At 39.5% G+C, this 19401-nt stretch overlaps 1 protein-coding gene across 3 annotated transcripts in view; it reads right to left on the bottom strand.

Moving 5' to 3' along the window:
• The window catches only part of SLC38A4 (solute carrier family 38 member 4), a 62681-nt gene extending 43629 nt beyond the window's left edge, over window positions 1–19052 (bottom strand). For all 3 annotated transcript variants that reach the window (XM_036299552.1, XM_036299551.1, XM_036299553.1), the window contains exon 1: window positions 18799–19052. The gene's annotated coding sequence lies outside the window, so the exon portion shown is untranslated. The remainder of the gene's footprint in view (window positions 1–18798) is intronic.
• Window positions 19053–19401: the final 349 nt, after the last annotated feature.

Here is a 19401-nt window from a genome sequence, read left to right as displayed (position 1 = left end):
CTGGAGGGCTGGGGATAAAGTTGGTAGCACACTCTTTCTTTAAATATAGAAAAGTTGACTCAGAAAAAGTAAATGTCTTGACCTTATTCAGGAGGACCACAGCAGAGGGGGGGGATGAGTGGGCAGATGGTATATTTAGTAGGTTTGGGATGGATCCAAGCATTCCAGACAGCCCATTTAGATTAGTGGTGAATAATATCTTTTGTCTGTTTACCTTGATTAGCATTAGGCCATGTCTGGTTCATAGTAGGTACTTTATAAATGTTGAATAATGAAAGTCTTTAATAAAGGCATCGATTCAACCTGTACCTCCAAAACAATTCTTTAGAACTTATTTAAGGGTTTCAACAAGAAACATTCTAATAAGTATCCCAATTGGTGGATCCTGCCTTGTATAAGTAGTCCCTTCTTATGTTCAGGGCCCACTGTGAGATGGTAAAGTGAAACTTCATGCTACATGCAAGGAGCCATTAGTCCCTGTATAGAGACCTGCCTTCCCAGAATCCTAATCAGTAATTGCCAATCACGTGTTCAAAGAATATTCAAAGAATAACAAAAGCATGGCAAACTTATAATTATAGTAAGATTTTAAAAGCAAGATACAAAATCTAATAGTAATATGATCCCTGTGCTGTTTTTAAAATTATGCATACGATATATAAAATCATTTCCAAAGGAAAAAATGCCTGAAAGAACACATATCAAAATATAAATAGTGGTTATTTCCAGATTGTGGAAATGTGGATAATTTTTATTTTTTTCTCATCTTTATTTGTCAACTAACCTTTAAAAAGTATCAATTGCTTTTACTCCTAAAAAACAACCACAACAAGTGTTATTTATTTATTTATTTTTTTAAAGCAGCAAAACCAAAGAGTTCCACTCTTAGGTTTTATAACAATTGTTAATCAATCCCAGTCATGAGTCACTAGCTAAATCCTATTTTTAATGAGAATGCTTCACATGCTTGACCAGCAACAATCAACTCTCTTAAAACATCTTCAATTCTGAGTGGGCACTTATGAGTTATTTAGAATCTACATAAAATTATATATGTCCAGTTGGTTCTGGAAGATGGATTGTTTTTTCCATCAGCAGGAGGTACTCTAATAGATCTCAAAATATTGTTGAGAAAAATGGAGATTTTAAAATATATTTGGAGCCTCAATATTTGTTCATAATGCTGTGAGATCATCAATTTTTATGAAAGCACAAGGAATACTCATTTATTCATTCAATACGTATTATTGAGCACCTATGTGTCAGGCTTTACAGGAGGGGCTAAGGCAAAAGAGACAATAAAAAAAAAATAAGACACAGTCTCTGCTCTCAAGAAACTCTGGTCTCTCACTCTGCTGGAGTGTGGTGGGTGACATGCCTGTGGGAACTGTCGGGGAGGAAGTGTGCACCCAACTCAGAGTGAACAGGGCAGAGAAGACTACGGGGAAGGTGACAGCTGGGCTCCGACTAAAAGAATAAACAGAGCTGGCCAGGAGCAAAGGGGTGGGGAGCAGATCAAATGTTAGAGGGACAGCAGAGCAAAGGCAAGGAAGAAGGAAGCAGCTCCTGGCCACCTGGTGTTCCTGGAATGCTGAGAAATGCGACTGGAGAGGTCACTGGCGGGACCACGGGGTGTTTGGGTGCCATGTCTTGTCTTTGTTCTGTCAGTTCAAATCAGTTCAGAAAAAAGACCAGGCTAGGGTGCCACACAGAGCTCCAAATTTCAGATAGGTGAAGAGAATGCTTATTTGTTAACAACTGTGATAATAAAGGATACTGCAAGCTAAAAATTATCAGGGTAGCAAGAGGCAATTCTTGCCTGCATTGAGTCCTTGGAGAGAGTATCTATATGGGCCGGGTCTCTACTTTGTGCTTTGACGTTTAGAATTGTTGTATTATAATTTAACTACGGACAGAAAAGTTCAGGTCATGAGGTATTTTGCTTCAAATAATGTAAAATACATGAAAAAGGAGCTAATTATAAGACTAAAAAAAATTGAATTTTTAACTACAAAAATCTTGGTTCTTTCTCTAGTCCTTCCTAGATATTTGAAGATTATTTTTAAGTTAGACTCTAAGGTTCAACATATTTAAACTTTTCTTCATGATTTAAAATACATCTAAGTAAAGATTGATGCCTAAGTAAATCATGAGTAATTTACTGAATAACATCAATGTCTTAATTTGCAAGCATTTATAATCTCTAAACCTTTTCTATAATGTCTAATGTAGTAGAAGTCACAATTGGAAAAATAGTATTTGCTTTATTTTTTATTATTTTTTTATTGATTAAGTTATTACATATGTGTTCTTATCCCCACATTACCCCTCACCCCCCCGCCCCCCATTCATGCCCTCACTCCCCTGTTGTCTGTGTCCATTGGTTAGGCCTATATGCTTGTATATAAGTCCTTTGGTTGATCTCTCCCCTTTAGCCCCACCCTTCCCTACCTTCCCTCTGAGGATTGACGGTCTGATTGATGCTTATGTAAAATCATATATCATTATAAAGGTATTTGCTTTATAATGATGTATGATTTTACATGTGCATAAGACAATCTTATTGGTGCACATAGTTTTGCTAATGCCCTTGCCTAGAGTTTAAAAGGCTGATGGCACATCCTTTGAAGCTTGCTTAAGATTTTTAACATTAGCTTTTTCAGAGGAAGCCTGAGAGCTCACTTTTTCATATTGAAAGTCTCTCTATTCACCCCTTCTAATCGATATCTTCCAACACCCAAAGGCTCTAAGTGGCTGAACAGGGCCTTCCTCCTTTGTTCTGCTAACATTTAGCAGTAGATGTCCAGTCCACAGATTTGAGTTCAAGTTCTAACTCCGTCACTCATTAGCTATGGAACTATCAATAATTTGGTCAACTCTCTGGGCCTTCATTTTTTCATTTATAGAGTATATAATTCCTAGGTTAAACAGGACCATTGGGAGAAAGAAATGAAATTCACTCATTCATTTACTGAGGATCTACTATGTGTCAAAAAATACACTTATAAACACTATATAGGTCAAACTGGCAAAATAGTCATTTCTGTATTCATGCGGAGCTTCTTCTGCCACTGTTTAACTACAAAATCTAAAAATGTAATTAGGTGATAGCTACACTTAATAGTGGTAAAAGAATCAACAAAGTGGTTGTCCAATAGAGGCATGTTGGACATACAATTCTGATAACACTGTCATAAAATTCTGATTCTAAATATTTCTTCATCAGTATTTTCACCAAAGTTAAAAGGTGAACAATGGACTGAAATATCTTTAGTCTTTTTTCTTTCCCTTTCTGTTTCAATCAGTTAATCAAGCAAGTAATCACCATAAGTAATTACTGAGCATTTATTATGTCCGGTATGATGATTCTATGACTTCAGGCTTTCCTTCTACTTGGAGACATCTGCCTCCGATTTTTTCTGACTGGCCGTAAGCTTTAGAATAACTGGGGAGCTATAAGTTGATTTGACACACAAAAGAGTTCTGTCCACATCTACATACGTATACAGTATATTATATAGTATATGTTACATATATGAAGAAAGAGATCTGCATACTTGTACTGTTGTCTACATCTATATCTATTAGGAGTCATAGCGGGGGACTTTCCTATTCAAAGAAGCTCAGCCTTTATCCTTTGGTTCATATGCTATGTTCCAATAAGTGCAGTTTGTTTTCTCACTATGATTCCAAATTCTTTTTATCAAATATGGGGCTGCCCTATGAAATGGAGAGCACATTGGAGTTCAAACTCAAGGGTACAGATGTGACTCTCATCCTGCTGCCTACTGAGAGACGTTAAACAGGACAGAATTAATCCCTCCCTCCCCTGCACGCTTTGCTGTTGTGCAACATGCTGAACTAACATTTGCCTATGGGTCTGCCTTCTAGACTTTGAAGTCCTCAGGAACAGACACCGTGTCTTGTTCAGTATAGCACGGGGTCAACTAGTATAGATTCTGGAGCTCAAGTGACTAGACTTAACTCTGATTCCCATCACTTATTAGCTGTCTGGCTTCGGGCTAGTTGTTTGCCATCTCTGAACATCCGTGTCCTCCTCATCAGTAAAAAGAAGATAATAATAGTGCCTACCTCACTCTGCTATTATGAGGACTAACTAAGTTAATATTTGTAGAGCATTTAGAAGAGTGTCTGGCACACAGTAAACATTATGTATTTGTTACACGTGTGTATTTAAAGAATTGTCTCTAACATCAAAACCTAATTATGGTTCCGATTTAGTAAGTTTTTGTTGAGTAAGTAAAATCATATAAATATTTTGGAATTCAGTTTTCTCTTTAAAATTGGGTCTAATAAAAGCCATTATACAAAGTTACTGTGAGGGTTAAATGAGGTCATGGACATTTACGCATTGTAAACATAAAAGGTATTTTCATTACCATTCATTCATAAGGGCATTATGACATTAGCAAAATTGGTCATAGAATTAAATTTGTTTCAAAGCCTTTTGCTCCGGAGGTGTAGTGCCACTGTTCAATGGACCATTATTTCATTTGTTAAACTATTGACCAGTGCTGTAGAAAGGCTAGAAAAACGACAGATTTTGACCCTGACCCATGGAATCTCAGAAAACAACCACGTAATAAGACATGGTTTGCAATGTGTTTGCTTAACGTTAACCAAACTGTGAAGTTGAACAGCACCATGGTGCATATTTACCCCTGAACCTGTCCTCAGAGCCAGTGTTTAAACATGAAAATGTGCTGGCAGATTCGGAGGGATTTGGTTGGGCTCTCTATGGTTATTTTTCTTTTCAATCAGATTGACAAACACGAAGACCCAAAGATGTACCAAGGCACATTTTCCAAATGCCAAAGTAAGTGAGCTACATTTTGCTTACATTCTAGGATTTCAGATTGCGGGGCATTTTAGTACTCATTTTCAAGTTGGCCAGCCACATAATTTTGATCTAATCATAGTTTATTCAAGTGTAAAACCCTTTGAATCATCCATGGATTAGTGAATGGATAAACTGGAAATATGAATGGATGACTGGCTCTCTTTGAGGCAGCTTGCTGATCAAATAGGACTGTATAATTGATGGGCATTTTCCATCTTTAGGTATCTTAAATATAAGGAAGTCTTATGAGCATGCATATATATACTACTTCTCATTAATTTGAGGTTAACCTGGACAACACTGCTTAGAATTCGAGTTGACGTCTGAAAGTCTGTAGTGTTAAATCCTTTATTAGGTCCAGCACGATTCATTGTCTAAAATTTAGAAATGAGGAGACACATATGCAGGTGTTTTCAAATAGGAAGCTTTATAGAAATTAAAAATAACATTACTTAAAAACATTTAGTGTTGTTATAAAATATTTTATGCTATTTGAGAAATATAGCAGTTTATTTACCTATTAGGTGGTATGGGTAAAAATGGGGATAAATATAATGCGGATGGACATTGGTGATGTCCACTCTGGTATTTTACATCATTTTCATCTCTTCCCCTTTCAAACAGTTGGTCTTGTAGTTGCTGACATGCTGAATTGTTCTCTCAGGAGTGTAAATATACGGACATGAATAAGTGCCTGTTTTCCTCCTAAACAGAATAATATTGAAGTACATTTATTACGGAGGTACAGATGTCTCTAGGCTTAGTACCTATCCAGAGTACTAAGATTCATGGTCTCAACAATCCAGCTTAATTGGTATAAGGCAAATTTGGTTTCAAAAAGTCAGTAACACGATTTGGTGGTTGGATAATAATAATTAATCTGCTGAATTATTCAATTGTCTAATGTGTAATCATCTAGACTAGTTTTTCTGGGGCAATCATTAAGTAAACAAGATTTTTATTACTCCCAATCGACAGGAGCAAGAACTGCATATGAAATAGAAAATGAGCTTCAGTGGGCTCTTGAAACACCCCTAGGATTTTCCTCCATGCTATCTGGTCATAGTTTGGTCACAGGAAACATTATTTAAATATTTCTTTATTAGTCAGCATTACTTATTTTTATCACATTAATATAAGGATTTAGAAATATGTGGCAAAAAGATGAGACACACCTTTAGATGTCCTCTCAACAGAGAAACCTCAGGATTACCTCAGTAAACTAAGTCACCCCAGCTATAGTGAAAAATTTGAGGCTCTGTTTATTCTTTTTCCCCTAGGACAGTGATGGCGAACCTTTTGAGCTCGGCATGTCAGCATTTTGAAAAACCCTAACTTAACTCTGGTGCCGTGTCACATATAGAAATTTTTTGATATTGGCAACCATAGTAAAACAAAGACTTATATTTTTGATATTTATTTTATATATTTAAATGCCATTTAACAAAGAAAAATCAACCAAAAAAATGAGTTCGCGTGTCACCTCTGACATGCGTGTCATAGGTTCGCCATCACTGCCCTAGGACTTCAGCAAATAAAAGTGCTCATGTGTATTATCACAAATATTTAGATATACCCATGAGAAATATTTAAGTATATATTTATTTCTTTTCAATGTGTAGAAATAGATGAGGTCACATGACTCTGGCACATGAGTTTTCTAAAATATTTAAGAAATAACTTTCAAAGCTCTGCATGATCTAATCACACTCAGGTATTCTATGTTGTTACCGCTGAAATTATTTGAGAATAATTGACACAGATGTACATGAGATGGTATGCCTGTATTGAGTACATTTTGGTGGGGTGGGAGGGTAACTTTTCAAGAATTTTAAGTAGATAGAAGGTATCTGTCTCACTCTCTATATGTGGCTCTATGAATCTTGAGTAGATTGATAAATTAAGGCCTATTTTTATTTTTTATTCTATTACCCCATTCTTCCTTCCTCCCTGCCTCCCCTCCTCCCTCCTTCCTTTCCTTCCTATTTTCTTTTTTTTTTATTAGTTAAGGTATTACAAATGTGTCCTCAACCTTCCTGTTTTCTTAATTTTGCACAGAAAAGCACCATATTAAAGAAGGAAAGTGTATTCTTTATTTCCTTTTCTGCAAGTCAGATAGTACATGTAAAGAGCTTACAACAGGGCCTGGGATATAGTAAAAACTAAGTAATATTAATTGCTGTTGTTGGTTATATGTATATTTTTAAATCAGTGAACCGCATGAAATAGCCTAGGTACTTAATATTTTTATGAAAACCTATTCTTAAACAGTCAGTTGTTTTTATTCAGAAGAATAATTATCATATATTAACTAAACCACAATTCAAAAATTTCATTTTGTATTCTTAGCTGAAAACTAGATGACAAATTTAATTCCTAGGCAAACATTCCAGGAATGGTTCCCAAACTTCTGTTATTTGCAATATTCACAGATTCCCAGGAGATATAGCTTCCTTTAGTGGGCCCCTTAAAATATTCATCCACATGGACATTAGTATTTGTTGTCTTGTGTTAATTTGTTATGAAGTTACCATTCCATGTATATGGAATCCTGAAAATATACATATTTATAGCAGAAATAATGATCCGGTCTTGATACCTCCAGTGCTACCTCAGTCTGATGCAATGTCTGTTGATTCTGGTCTGGTACTCAATAAAATATACAAACTTGCCATAGCAACCACTGCCACATGGGCTTATATGTGTTTTTAAGTTAAAAAGAACCTTTTTAAAAACAGAAACATACAGAAATATGTTAATTATAAAGGTACAAATTAGATATTCTGCAAAGTGAAAATGTGTATGGTAATAACATTTCCATAAAAAACCATAAGAATATTTGTAAATATAATGTTTCTAAGTACTTATTATTATTTACAAAAGGAATCTTAAGGATGCATAACAGTGACTCTGGCAAAGAATGCACAACCATAGCAAAGTAAGAATGTGGGTTAAAGACTGTCACTTTATAAAAAATACTAGAGGCCCGGTGCACAAAAATTTGTGCTCTTGGGGTGGGAGTGTCCCTCAGCCCGGCCTGTGCCCTCTCACAGTCTGGGACCCCTCGGGGGATGACCACCTGATGGCTTAGCCCTGCTCCCCAGGGGATTGGGCCTAAGCTGGCAATCAGACATGCCTCTGGCAGCCCAGCAGCCCTCAGGGGATGTCCACTTGCCATCCTTAGCGCTGCTAAGGAGGCAGGAAAGGCTCCCAACACCACCGCTGTACTGGCAGCCATCAGCCTGGCTAGTGGCTGAGCAGAGCTCCCCCATGTGGGAGCGCACTGACCACCAGAGAGCAGCTCCTGCATTGAGCGTCTGCCCCCTGGTGGTCAGTGTGTGTCATAGTGACCAGCCATTCCCAGTCTTTCTGCTGTTCGGGTCAGTTTGCATATTACCCTTTTACTATATAGGATAGAGGCCTGGGGGCTGGCTGGTATGCCCTGAAGGGTGTCCTGGATCAGGGTGGGGGTCCTGCTTTGGTGCCTGGCCAGTCTGGGTGAGGGGCTGATGGCTATTTGCAGCTGGTCACACCCCCTTCAGGGTGGGGGTCCCCACTGGGGTGCCTGGCCAGCCTGGATGAGGGGTTGAGGACCGTTTTCAGGCTGGCCACACCACCTTTAGGGCGGGGGTTCCCACTGGGGTGCCTGGCCAGTCTGGGTGAGGGGCTGAGGGCCGTTTTCAGTCTGGCTGGCGGCTGAAGCTCCCAGCCTCTCGTTTTTTTCTTTTTTTCTTTTTATTCTGGGCTTTATTTACCTTCTATAATTGAAACTTTGTTGCCGTCACTGGAGCTGAGAGCCGGCTCCTACTCACTCCAGCTCTGAGGCCACGGCCTGCTGAAAGCAGGTATCTGGGGTTTGTTTAGCGTCTATAATTGAAACTTTGCTGCTTTTGGAGCTCAGAGTTGGGCCGCGGCAGGCAGGGAACCTTGGCTTCCTCCATCACTGGAGCAAGCAAGCCTCCTGCTCACTTCAGCTGCATGGCTGCCGGCCACCATCTTGGTTGGGTTAATTTGCATATTGTGCTGATTAGCCAATGGGAGGTGTAGTGAAGGTACAGTCAATTACCATGTTTGTCTATTATTAGATAGGATGATATGTAAATATAATGCCTTATTTTTATTTTGCTTAATGTTTTCTGAATATGTTTGTTAAAATTGAACCTTGAGGAACCTGAAACCAAACCACTCTGAGATACCTATTTCTAAAGAACAAGTATGAAACATTTCTTCTATTTTTATTGTGCAAAATGGTTAGTATTCTATTATCAGGTGGGCAGGTGACTAGGTCTTCTTTCAGTCTCAATATCCTATATATAATAAAAGCCTAATATGCTAAGTGTCCAATCATCAGGTCAACCAATCAAAGCATAATATGCTAATGATATGCTAAGGCTGCTCAACTGCTCACTATGATGTGCACTGACCACCAGGGTGCAGACGCTCCAACCGGTAGGTTAGCTTGCTGCTGGGGTCTGGCCAATCAGGACTGAGTGAGACAGGCCAGACATGCCCTGGAGCCCTCCTGTGGTCCCTCCCCAGCTGGCCAACCTCCTGCGTCCCTCCCTGGCCCCAATCATGCACCAGTGGGGTCCCTCGGCCTGGCCTGTACCTTCTCGCAATCCAGGACCCCTCGAGGGATGTCAGAGAGCTGGTTTAGGCCCGATCCCCAGGCCAGGCCAAGGGACCCCACTGGTGCACGAATTCGTGCACCAGGCCTCTAGTTTGGTATATTTGGTGGCTTAAATCCCATGAAATTTGAAGCTCACCACACTTGACTATTTCCTTACTTTTTCTATTCAAAAAGTTGCTGCCTTCATTTATTTTTCTCAGTTAATTCTGATAGAGAATGAAGGAGTAAAAAAAGTACTCACATGTGTTTTTTAATTGCTTTTCTAAATATTTCAAAACTCAAAATACATACAAATTTAGAAACTCAGAAATTCATATATATATATATATAATATTAGTTTTATTGAAAAAAATACAAAGTGGCACAAATTAGCTTTTTATTTCAATTCTGATCAAAATTTATGTGCAGGTAATAATAGCTCAAAGGTATGGGGAATATAGAATAACCTCTCACCAGATGAGAGGATCAAATTCCTGAAAGTCCATGACAAGAGAATTCCAGGTTGAGTAACTTAACAGCTTATGGGGAGATATGGTTATAGGGTTGGGGCTAAGCTTGTGTGAATCTGTAAAATATTTTTACATTCATAGAAGGAAAAATATTACCAATGATATTGCTACATATTTTCAATTGGTAATAAGAAATACAATTGAGGAGAACCAAGATGGCGGCATAGGTTAACGCCGGAGTTTGCTGCTTTGAACAACTACTTCAAAAGTGAAACCAAAAAACGGAAGGGACATCACCCAGAACCACAGGAACGCCGGCTGAGTGGAAGTCCTACAACTAGGAGGAAAGAGAAACGCATACGGACACTCAGAGGAGGCGCAGTGCTGAAGTCAAATTCTGAGGTGCGGAGTGCGCGGAGCGGGCTGGCGGCGGAGGGCGCGGTTGGCGTTTTCAATCGGGAGGGAGTCGCAGACTCTGAGCTCCAGATACGGGCGAGTCTTTAGGGACCCAGACTCAAACGGGAGAAGCGGGACTGTCTGGCTTCGGTCAGAGCGAGTGCAGCTTTCTCTGAGCTTTGCAGCGGGTCCTGGGACTCAAGAGAGGCAGAGCCCCTGGGGACAGGACTGAGAGCCGCCATAACTGCTCTCTCCGGCCCACCCTGTTGATCCTGTGTGACCCGCCCCGCCCAAGCCCTGCACAGAGGCATTTGCTGGATAGCCTCAGGCAAAGGCTAGATTAGCACCTCCCTAGAGGACAGAAGTTCTCTCACTGCTGACACAGCTGATTCTCATAGCCACTTGGCCTGGAGGTCAAACCCTCCCTGGAATTAGCTACAACAATCAAGATTTAACTATAAGACTGCAAACAAAGACCACTAGGGGGTGCACCAAGGAAGCATAGCAAAATGCGGAGACAAAGCAACAGGACAAAATTGTCAATGGAAGATATAGAGTTCAGAACCACACTTTTAAGGTCTCTCAAGAACTGTTTAGAAGCCGCCGATAAACTTAATGAGATCTACAAGAAAACTAATGAGACCCTCGATCTTATATTGGGGAACCAACTAGAAATTAAGCATACACAGACTGAAATAACGAATATTATACAGACTCCCGACAGCAGACCAGAGGAGCACAAGAATCAAGTCAATGATTTGAAATGCGAGGAAGCAAAAAACACCCAACCGGAAAAGCAAAATGAAAAAAGAATCCAAAAATGCGAGGATAGTGTAAGGAGCCTCTGGGACAGCTTCAAGCGTACCAACATCAGAATTATAGGGGTGCCAGAAGATGAGAGAGACCAAGATATTGAAAACCTATTTGAAGAAATAATGACAGAAAACTTCCCCCACCTGGTGAAAGAAATGGACTTACAGGTCCAAGAAGCACGGAGAACCCCAAACAAAAGGAATCCAAAGAGGACCACACCAAGACACATCATAATTAAAATGCCAAGAGCAAAAGATAAAGAGAGAATCTTAAAAACAGCAAGAGAAAGAAACTCAGTTACCTACAAGGGAATACCCATACGACTGTCAGCTGATTTCTCAACAGAAACTTTGCAGGCCAGAAGGGAGTGGCAAGAAATATTCAAAGTGATGAATACCAAGAACCTACAACCAAGATTACTTTATCCAGCAAAGCTATCATTCAGAATTGAAGGTCAGATAAAGAGCTTCACAGATAAGGAAAAGCTAAAGGAGTTCATCACCACCAAACCAGGATTATATGAAATCCTGAAAGGTATCCTTTAAGAAGAGGAAGAGGAAGAAAAAGGTAAAGATACAAATTATGAACAACAAATATGCGTCTATCAACAAGTGAATCTAAGAATCAAGTGAATAAATAATCTGATGAACAGAATGAACTGTTGATTACAAATAGAATCAGGGACATAGAAAGGGAATGGACTGACTATTCCTGGGGGGGAAAGGGGTGTGGGAGATGCAGGAAGAGACTGGACAAAAATCGTGCACCTATGGATGAGGACAGTGGGTGGGGAGTGAGGGCGGAGGGTGGGGCGGGAACTGGGAGGAGGGGAGTTATGGGGGGAAAAAAAGAGGAACAAATGTAATAATCTGAACAATAAAGATTTAATTAAAAAAAAAAAAAGAAATACAATTAAATTTCAACTTTTCACCTTTAGTTTACTAAAATGTTTCTAGAGTCTTAAATTTTGCTGTTGCATAGCTAACTGCAGTTAAAATTTAATTACTATTAAATAAATTACTTAAATGCAACACTAATGAAATAATAGAAAATAATTCACAAAGGTCAAGATCCTTAAAATTTATTTTCTAGTATTATGGCTAGTGTAAGCATAAGTCATTAAATTCTTCTGTCTTTTCAGTGATGGAACAGAATAAAAAGAACTCAGACTACAGTTAAAAGCTGGTAGACTTTCACCTGGGAAAATAGGGCCTGCATGTTCATCTGACATAACAGCAGGGAATGCTTGTAGGTATGACCTTCATAGTCCATCCTAGCATATTTTCTTATGAGATAACTGAATGGTTTAGGTCAGTGGTCAGCAAACTCATTAGTCAACAGAGCCAAATATCAACAGTACAACAATTGAAATTTCTATTGAGAGCCACATTTTTTAAACTTAAACTATATAGGTAGGCACATTGTTATTAACTTAAGTAGGGTACTCCTAAGGCTTAGGAAGAGCCATACTCAAGGGGCCAAAGAGCTGCATGTGGCTCGCGAGCCGCAGTTTGCCGACCATGGGTTTAGGTCATTCCTCTTCTAGGAGTCTTGTCAGCTATGGGTAGACTACAGGTGCATGTCAATGAGTTTTGCCACATGAGAACCTTAAAGGCAACCTGGGTAGATCACAAAACCTATGAAGCACCTCTGCATGGCTGATTTTCAATCATTCCAAACCATTTCCCCAAATATTAAATATTTCGTATATAATAAGAATAATATAAAATAATGAAAATAATATTTAACATAAAATATTATTTGCATGCTGAATTTTTTTACTTCAAAACTGACTTGTTTTTAGGCAAACCAGAATTACAAAATGAGAAAAGCAAGTGCTTTGTTGTACCTTGGACATTATTATTTTTTATTGAATTTATTGGGGTGACATTTAGTAAAATTATATAGGTGTACAATTCTATTATATATTATCTGTATGTTTTATTGTGTGTTCACCACCTTAGACATAATTTTTTGATGATGATCCTTGGCAAAAGTGTTACAATATAGACCCCCAAAATGAAATGCTTCATTACTTAGCTTAGGTAGAATGATAAACTTCATTTTTATTTCTTATTATGGATATTTTCAGATTTTCATTTCTATTTCTTATTATGGAAATTTGTAGATGGAATACTATAGTGAAACCTCACATATGTATTATCTAGCTTCAAAATTATTAACCATGGCAATCTTATTACATCTAAACTACCACTCCTCCCACCATTATTTTAAAGCAAATTCCAAATATATAATTTCCTAGTAAAAATATCCTTATATAATAGGAACAGAAAAGTACTTTTTAAAAAGTAGTCATGTGGCACAATTGTTAAAATCAAAACAACCCTACTGTTTACTGGTGATGCCTTTCAAACTTAGGGAAAGCTGAGTAAGCACTGGGTAGACCAGTACACATTTTGAAACCTGACTGAAGGGGCATTCCAGGTCAGTCAGGTTCTATCAGGAAGAACTGTTAGGTAAGTCATGGAAGATTTACTGAGGAGGAAGGATATTTGGGCAAAATGTAGGCCCTCAAGAAAATGAAAATCCTCAAGGAAACAGGTAAAGGAATGACAAGGTACAATTTTTCTTTAAAAGAGAAGCAATTTTATGAGATTGAAGAAACACAATATTCAAGTTTGAGAATGACATTTTAGAGGTTGTATAAACAGAAAAAATTCAGAATATGGGAAATTCTATAGGACACATGACTTGGTTTCATCATCAAGTAAATTGTAAAACAAAACGAGAGAGAGAGAGAGAGAGAGAGAGAGAGAGAGAGAGAGAGAGAGAGAGAGAGAGAGAGAGAGGAGGGTGGTTGGTTGAACCTTCGGATTAAAACAGACTTAAGAGACATATCAACCAATGAGTTTATAAACCCTGTTTGGATCCTGATTCAAACAAACTAAGTGTAAAACAAAAAAAAATAGAGACTGCATCAGAGATATTTGAACACTGCCTGGAAATGTGATAACATTAAGGAAATGTTGATTTATTTAAGGTGTAATAATATTTTAGTTACGTATTCTTCAAGACTTCTTTACCTTTTTGAGATACATACCGAATCATGTATGGATCAAATTATATGGTGACTTGGAAATAATCTAGTAATGATTATGATAGGAGTAGCAGGGAAGAGAGGTGTGGGTACAGAAGAAACACAACAGACAAGTATTAATAATTCTGGAAGATGGGTGAAGATGGAGTCTCATACTATTTTTTACTTTGGAATATGTTAGAAATTTTTCATATTAAAAAAGTTTAAGCTTCCTAGTTTAGAACATATATATTTTTTCATATTCCTCCCAAAAGTTTGAAAGCAGAAGGAAGATCCTATAAATTCCTTCAGCCAACTGGAAGTTTCTACTAACAAGCGCTTTTGAGTTTTGCCATTATAGTTGACTTTAACAATAGTGAACCTAAGGCACTCTGAAACATCGAAAGATTAAATTGTGTTCCAAAAATTATGTAACAACGAGTTTTTCTATATCCTCAGCTAGACAAGGGAGACTTTTCAGCAGAATTTCCCTTTTCTGTGCCTGTAAAATTTATACATATCCATGTGCACATGTGCACCTCACTGAAATTTTGAGAAGTTCTGAAACACTTGCTCATAAAGCTCCAATCATCTAACAAAGAGTGATTGTTTAAGGGTGGCCTGGGACAGGATGAAATCAGAAGCTGCATGGGACTGCATGCCTCATCCCAAACCCAAGCCGCCTCGCTATTTATTTAAAGTATTGCCTGCTCTGTTTGCAATGGCATGCTGTGGCCCAGACAATCATTTTTAGATCTGTCATTCAAAACACAAAAGGGATTTGTTTAGACATCAGTGTTACCAAAAAACTGCTAATGGTTATGCCCTTGGTTTGACTGAAGCCATGCTTCAGTGAAACATCAACCAGTTTGTAGGGAAATTGCAGAAAACCTATGATTTTGTATTTGTAGATCAAACAACCAGTTAAGTGACATTTTCACTTTCCTAAGCCTTCAGGTTGTGCTTGTAAATACTTCAAGGATAGAGGATTCATCATGAAGCTATTTTAATTACTCTTAGATGCTAATAGCTAGCATTTGTTCCCTTCTTTATAGAAACTCATTCATCATTTGATTACCTCTTACTAAAATAAAATCGCTGCCAAGCCACACATATTTCTATTCTGTCTAATTTGGAAAGAATCATTCCATTTCAATCTGTTTGTGTCCAATCTCAGTGGGTGGCAACTGGAGATTCTCTCTTCCAGGTCGATGGGTGTAGAGGACCCTGCCCCTTCTTATGACAGCAATTAGAGTCGACAGACACAGAGAAGCCTAAACAATCAAGTTTTATGATCTGCATCCTCCACTCAGACCATAGTGCTGTTAATTTTGTAAAGTCGGAAATCTCATTTTTTAAAGTTCTCGTGAGTAATCATCATATTCATGATAGCCCAGCACTGTGCCAAGCACTTCACATGTATCAATCAGTAATACCCTCACCTTTCAGGGAAGTGTAATTATTATCCGCATTTTTCAAATGAGGCAACTAACACTCAAAGATTGAGTAACTTGCCTGAAAACCAAAGCTGGTGAACGAATAGCTGAGCTAGGACTCACACCCCCATATCTGACTGCAGAGCCCCCTCCTAATGATATTCCATTACTATTGGGAACCTTCTCTGTGTTGGACATGATTCCTAACAGGAGCACCATCTGGGAGACATGGGAGTGAACTGAGAGCTCCGCATGAGAGCGAGGGCAAACAGCAGGTTCTATGGAGGAAGAATGGTATGACTTCAGAGAGAGGAGAGGGTTCCGGGCAGGAGAAATGGGAGCAGAAGTTTGGCCATAAAACAACTAGAGTTGGCTTTAGTGCAAATGGCATGTTTGTAGAGAGTCTGGCTGAGGTTGACCTTGACGGCCAGGTAAACGAGTTTAAACTTTATGGAATTCTGGTATTTAAAAAAAAAAATAGTGTTAAGCATTGTGTTTGGTTTCATTCTTGCAAGTGTGAATACAGCTATAATATTACCCAGTTGTTTGAAAGTAAAGCTAGGACTTGATTTTTGTCTACATTGACATAGTACATAAGGCATTTCTAGTTCACTTTTCTCTCAGAAAAACTCTATTTCTTCTCATTAAAGAAAAAGTTCAAAAGGCAAATAAACCTTCTCATTACCCCTTACAAAAACAATGCCTGTGAGGTTGGAAGCCATAACCAGTATGTTTACATTTCCTGTCACCCTCCCCCACCTCCACCCCCACCCCCACTATTGACTATCACCATTAGTCAAATAGGTAAACAGCATAACATCAGCGAGGTCCACAAAATTCAGGGGGTCTTTTGTTCAGTCGCCCGTTTACAGAGAACTGTTCAGCCCTTCAAGATGACAGGGCTGTGTCATCTGCCCCACCACATGCTGAGGGATCTTACAACCCACAGCCGGGGGAGAGGACCCAGAACAGCCTGCAAAGTGACCTGAGGTGTCTAATGTTTACACAAAACAAATCACACAGACAGCACATATGATTCTATTCCGTTTCCAAAGATTCAGAGAAGCAATTTTGCCTATGAAAGGAGTTATAAATTACTTTAGCTATGTCAGTTCTTCGAATGTTTAGACTTTGGACCAGCTTCCCCTACCTACCCTCCATCCTCTGGAAGGGTCTGGGACAAGCGCCATTTTTCGAATAACAAACATCACTAAAATGAAGACCTAGGGCAGTGTCTTCGGTTAGACTTGGGTCTAGTAAGGGCTCCAGACTGATTGATATGATTTCATGAATTGACAATACATCTCTGAAAACTCAAAACGTGAAATTCTAAAAACTCTAAGGGGTGTTTACACTTGCTGATAGCAGTGGGTATCTTATCCTCTCCGCTGCTTGAGAGGCAGGTTGGTGGGGGGAGAGCTCTCCAATGGGTGCTGGCTAAAGGGAGGGCTTGCACCTAGCTGTTCCAGGAGCTATTCAGAACTGATGCACATCCCTGAGCTGGTTGCAGCCACCAGTGTCCAGAGTCCCCATGCCTGTGAGAATTCAGGTGAAGAATAACATTCTCATTTTAAAATCCGACTTAAGCCACCTCTGGGAGAGGCTTCTCCCACTGGCAAGTGGGTTGAAAGGACAGAAAAGTATAGCACTGACAGTCTCTGGACCCATGATGGTTGCCCTGAGACTGAAAATGCCGTCTTGACTCTCTGAGACCTGTGTCAAACTGGACAGCCACTTGCTGTCATTTCCAGCCATGACCCTGTCCCTGACTTATCATTTCTGTGACTGAACATAGACTGGCAGGGAATTTCCTATAACAGAGGCGTTATTTTTATTAATTTTTAAGAAATATAAGTTGTCTTAACTAAAGGCAAGATGGCAGAATAGATTATCATATGGGTGTGGAAATTTTTAAAGGTGCCAGATTTTATACCTTATTGTCCAAATACATACTTATCTCTGCCCTGTTCTGTTTCTTCTTTCCAATCCTCCACTGGCCTCTGTGTTAAATGAAGGTGTAGTTTGTACATCCTTTTGCCCCAGCACACACTAGTTGTCATTTTGAAGAGGAAAAACTTATCCAAACTTTGTCCCCACACTTTTTACATCACCATAAGTGATGTAAGTATATCAATTCAGAGAGAAAAAAATACCATTGAATATAGTCAAGCAACTGGAATACTGCTTGGCAACAAAAAGAACCCAATTATTCATACAACCTGAATCTCAAAAACATTATTCTTAATGGGAGAGAGGGGGGTCTCAGAAAGGTTACATGCAGCATGATACCATTTATGTAACATACTATACATACATACATACATACATACATACATACATAAATAGATGGAAAACATCTGGTTGCCAAGGATAGGGAGAAGGAGGTGGTTTTGACTAAAGGGGTAGCAGGAGGGAGATCTTTTGGCTGTAGAATTTCTATATCTTGAGTGTGGTGGTGGTTACACTGTATGTGATAAAATGACATAGAAACTATACATACAAGTAGTGCCAAAGTCAGTTTCCTGGTGTTATTGTACGAAAATTATGTCTGAGGAATCATTAGAAGAAACTGAGCGAAAGGCATTTGGAGCCTCTCTGAGTCACCTTTGCAGCCTCCTGTGAATCTCCAGTTACTTCAAAATGATAAGGTCAAACACATATGCCAGCCAACCGTGCGGACGGCTGTACGGCAGGTGTGACTCCGGCACAGCAGCACAGGCCAAACAAGTGCCAGGTACGTTTTTAAATGTGCTGTTACCAAAGGGCTGCTTCAAAGACAGAAAGGAATAAAATAGTGATGAAATGTGCTCTCAGGACTATCACCGCCCTGTTTATGTCATGCTCTGAACCAGTGGCTGCTTTTCAGGCATTCCCAGCGCCAGGCTTGAAACACGAGCCCCGTTAGATAACGTTAGCACTCAAGGTCGGTTTGGTCATAGAGTTTACAAGAACGTTCGCATCCATACACCACATTCCTCTGATATGGAAACATGCCAGAAGGACCAGAGGCTGTGTGGCCACCCGGAAACGTTGCTTAAAACAGAAAGGGCTACTACAGTCTCCTGCATGGAGCCTCCCACTTCCCTCCTTTTTCAGTTCTTTGCTCCTGCTCCTTTCAAGCTCATCTCATTCACTCGCCCGGCCTCTCTGGCAAAGTCAAGCAAACGCAGACAAACCTGTGAGCAGTGCTGTGTGTCCCAAGGCGCTGGCCTCCCTCGGTCCTCCCTGCGCGCCAGGACGCAGCTCATGCTCAGGGCACCCGTGCACGCCCCGGTGGTGGCCCGCAGGACACGCGCGCGTCAACCCAGAGCCAGGCGACACCAGCCACAGCCGCCGGGGATGCTGCTGGGCGGGAGGACCAGCACCCAGCACTGCAAACAGACAGCAGCTCCGCCAGCTGCCAGCCAAAGCGGCCTCTTGGTCAGTTACATCTTCTTTTCTTTAACATTTTTATAGTACCGTGAGTGTACCCAATGTTATAAAATTATGCCAAAACAAAGAGCAAAGTCCTTGTCCTGAGGAGTATGCGATGTAAAAGGTGCCAATGACGCAAGGCACAATGACAGGACAAACACAGGGTATACGTGTGAAAGGTAAGATAGAATCGATAAGACTTCAATGGACCCAAAAAATGGAAAAGCCAGGTCAGAGCCCCGACTCCTCATAGCAGATAAAAGAAATAAATATTTGCAATCAAAACAATAGCAAAAGTGGCATTTTTGAGTGTTTATTACGTATCATGTAGTATCATCGAATCAATTCTGTAAGGTAGGTACTAT

The sequence above is a fragment of the Myotis myotis genome, unplaced genomic scaffold (assembly GCF_014108235.1).
Source record: "Myotis myotis isolate mMyoMyo1 unplaced genomic scaffold, mMyoMyo1.p scaffold_m19_p_3, whole genome shotgun sequence".
Classification (NCBI taxonomy): Eukaryota; Metazoa; Chordata; class Mammalia; order Chiroptera; family Vespertilionidae; genus Myotis; species Myotis myotis.
The sequence above is the reverse complement of the archived record's forward strand: the minus strand, read 5'-3'. Positions and strand labels throughout refer to the sequence as shown.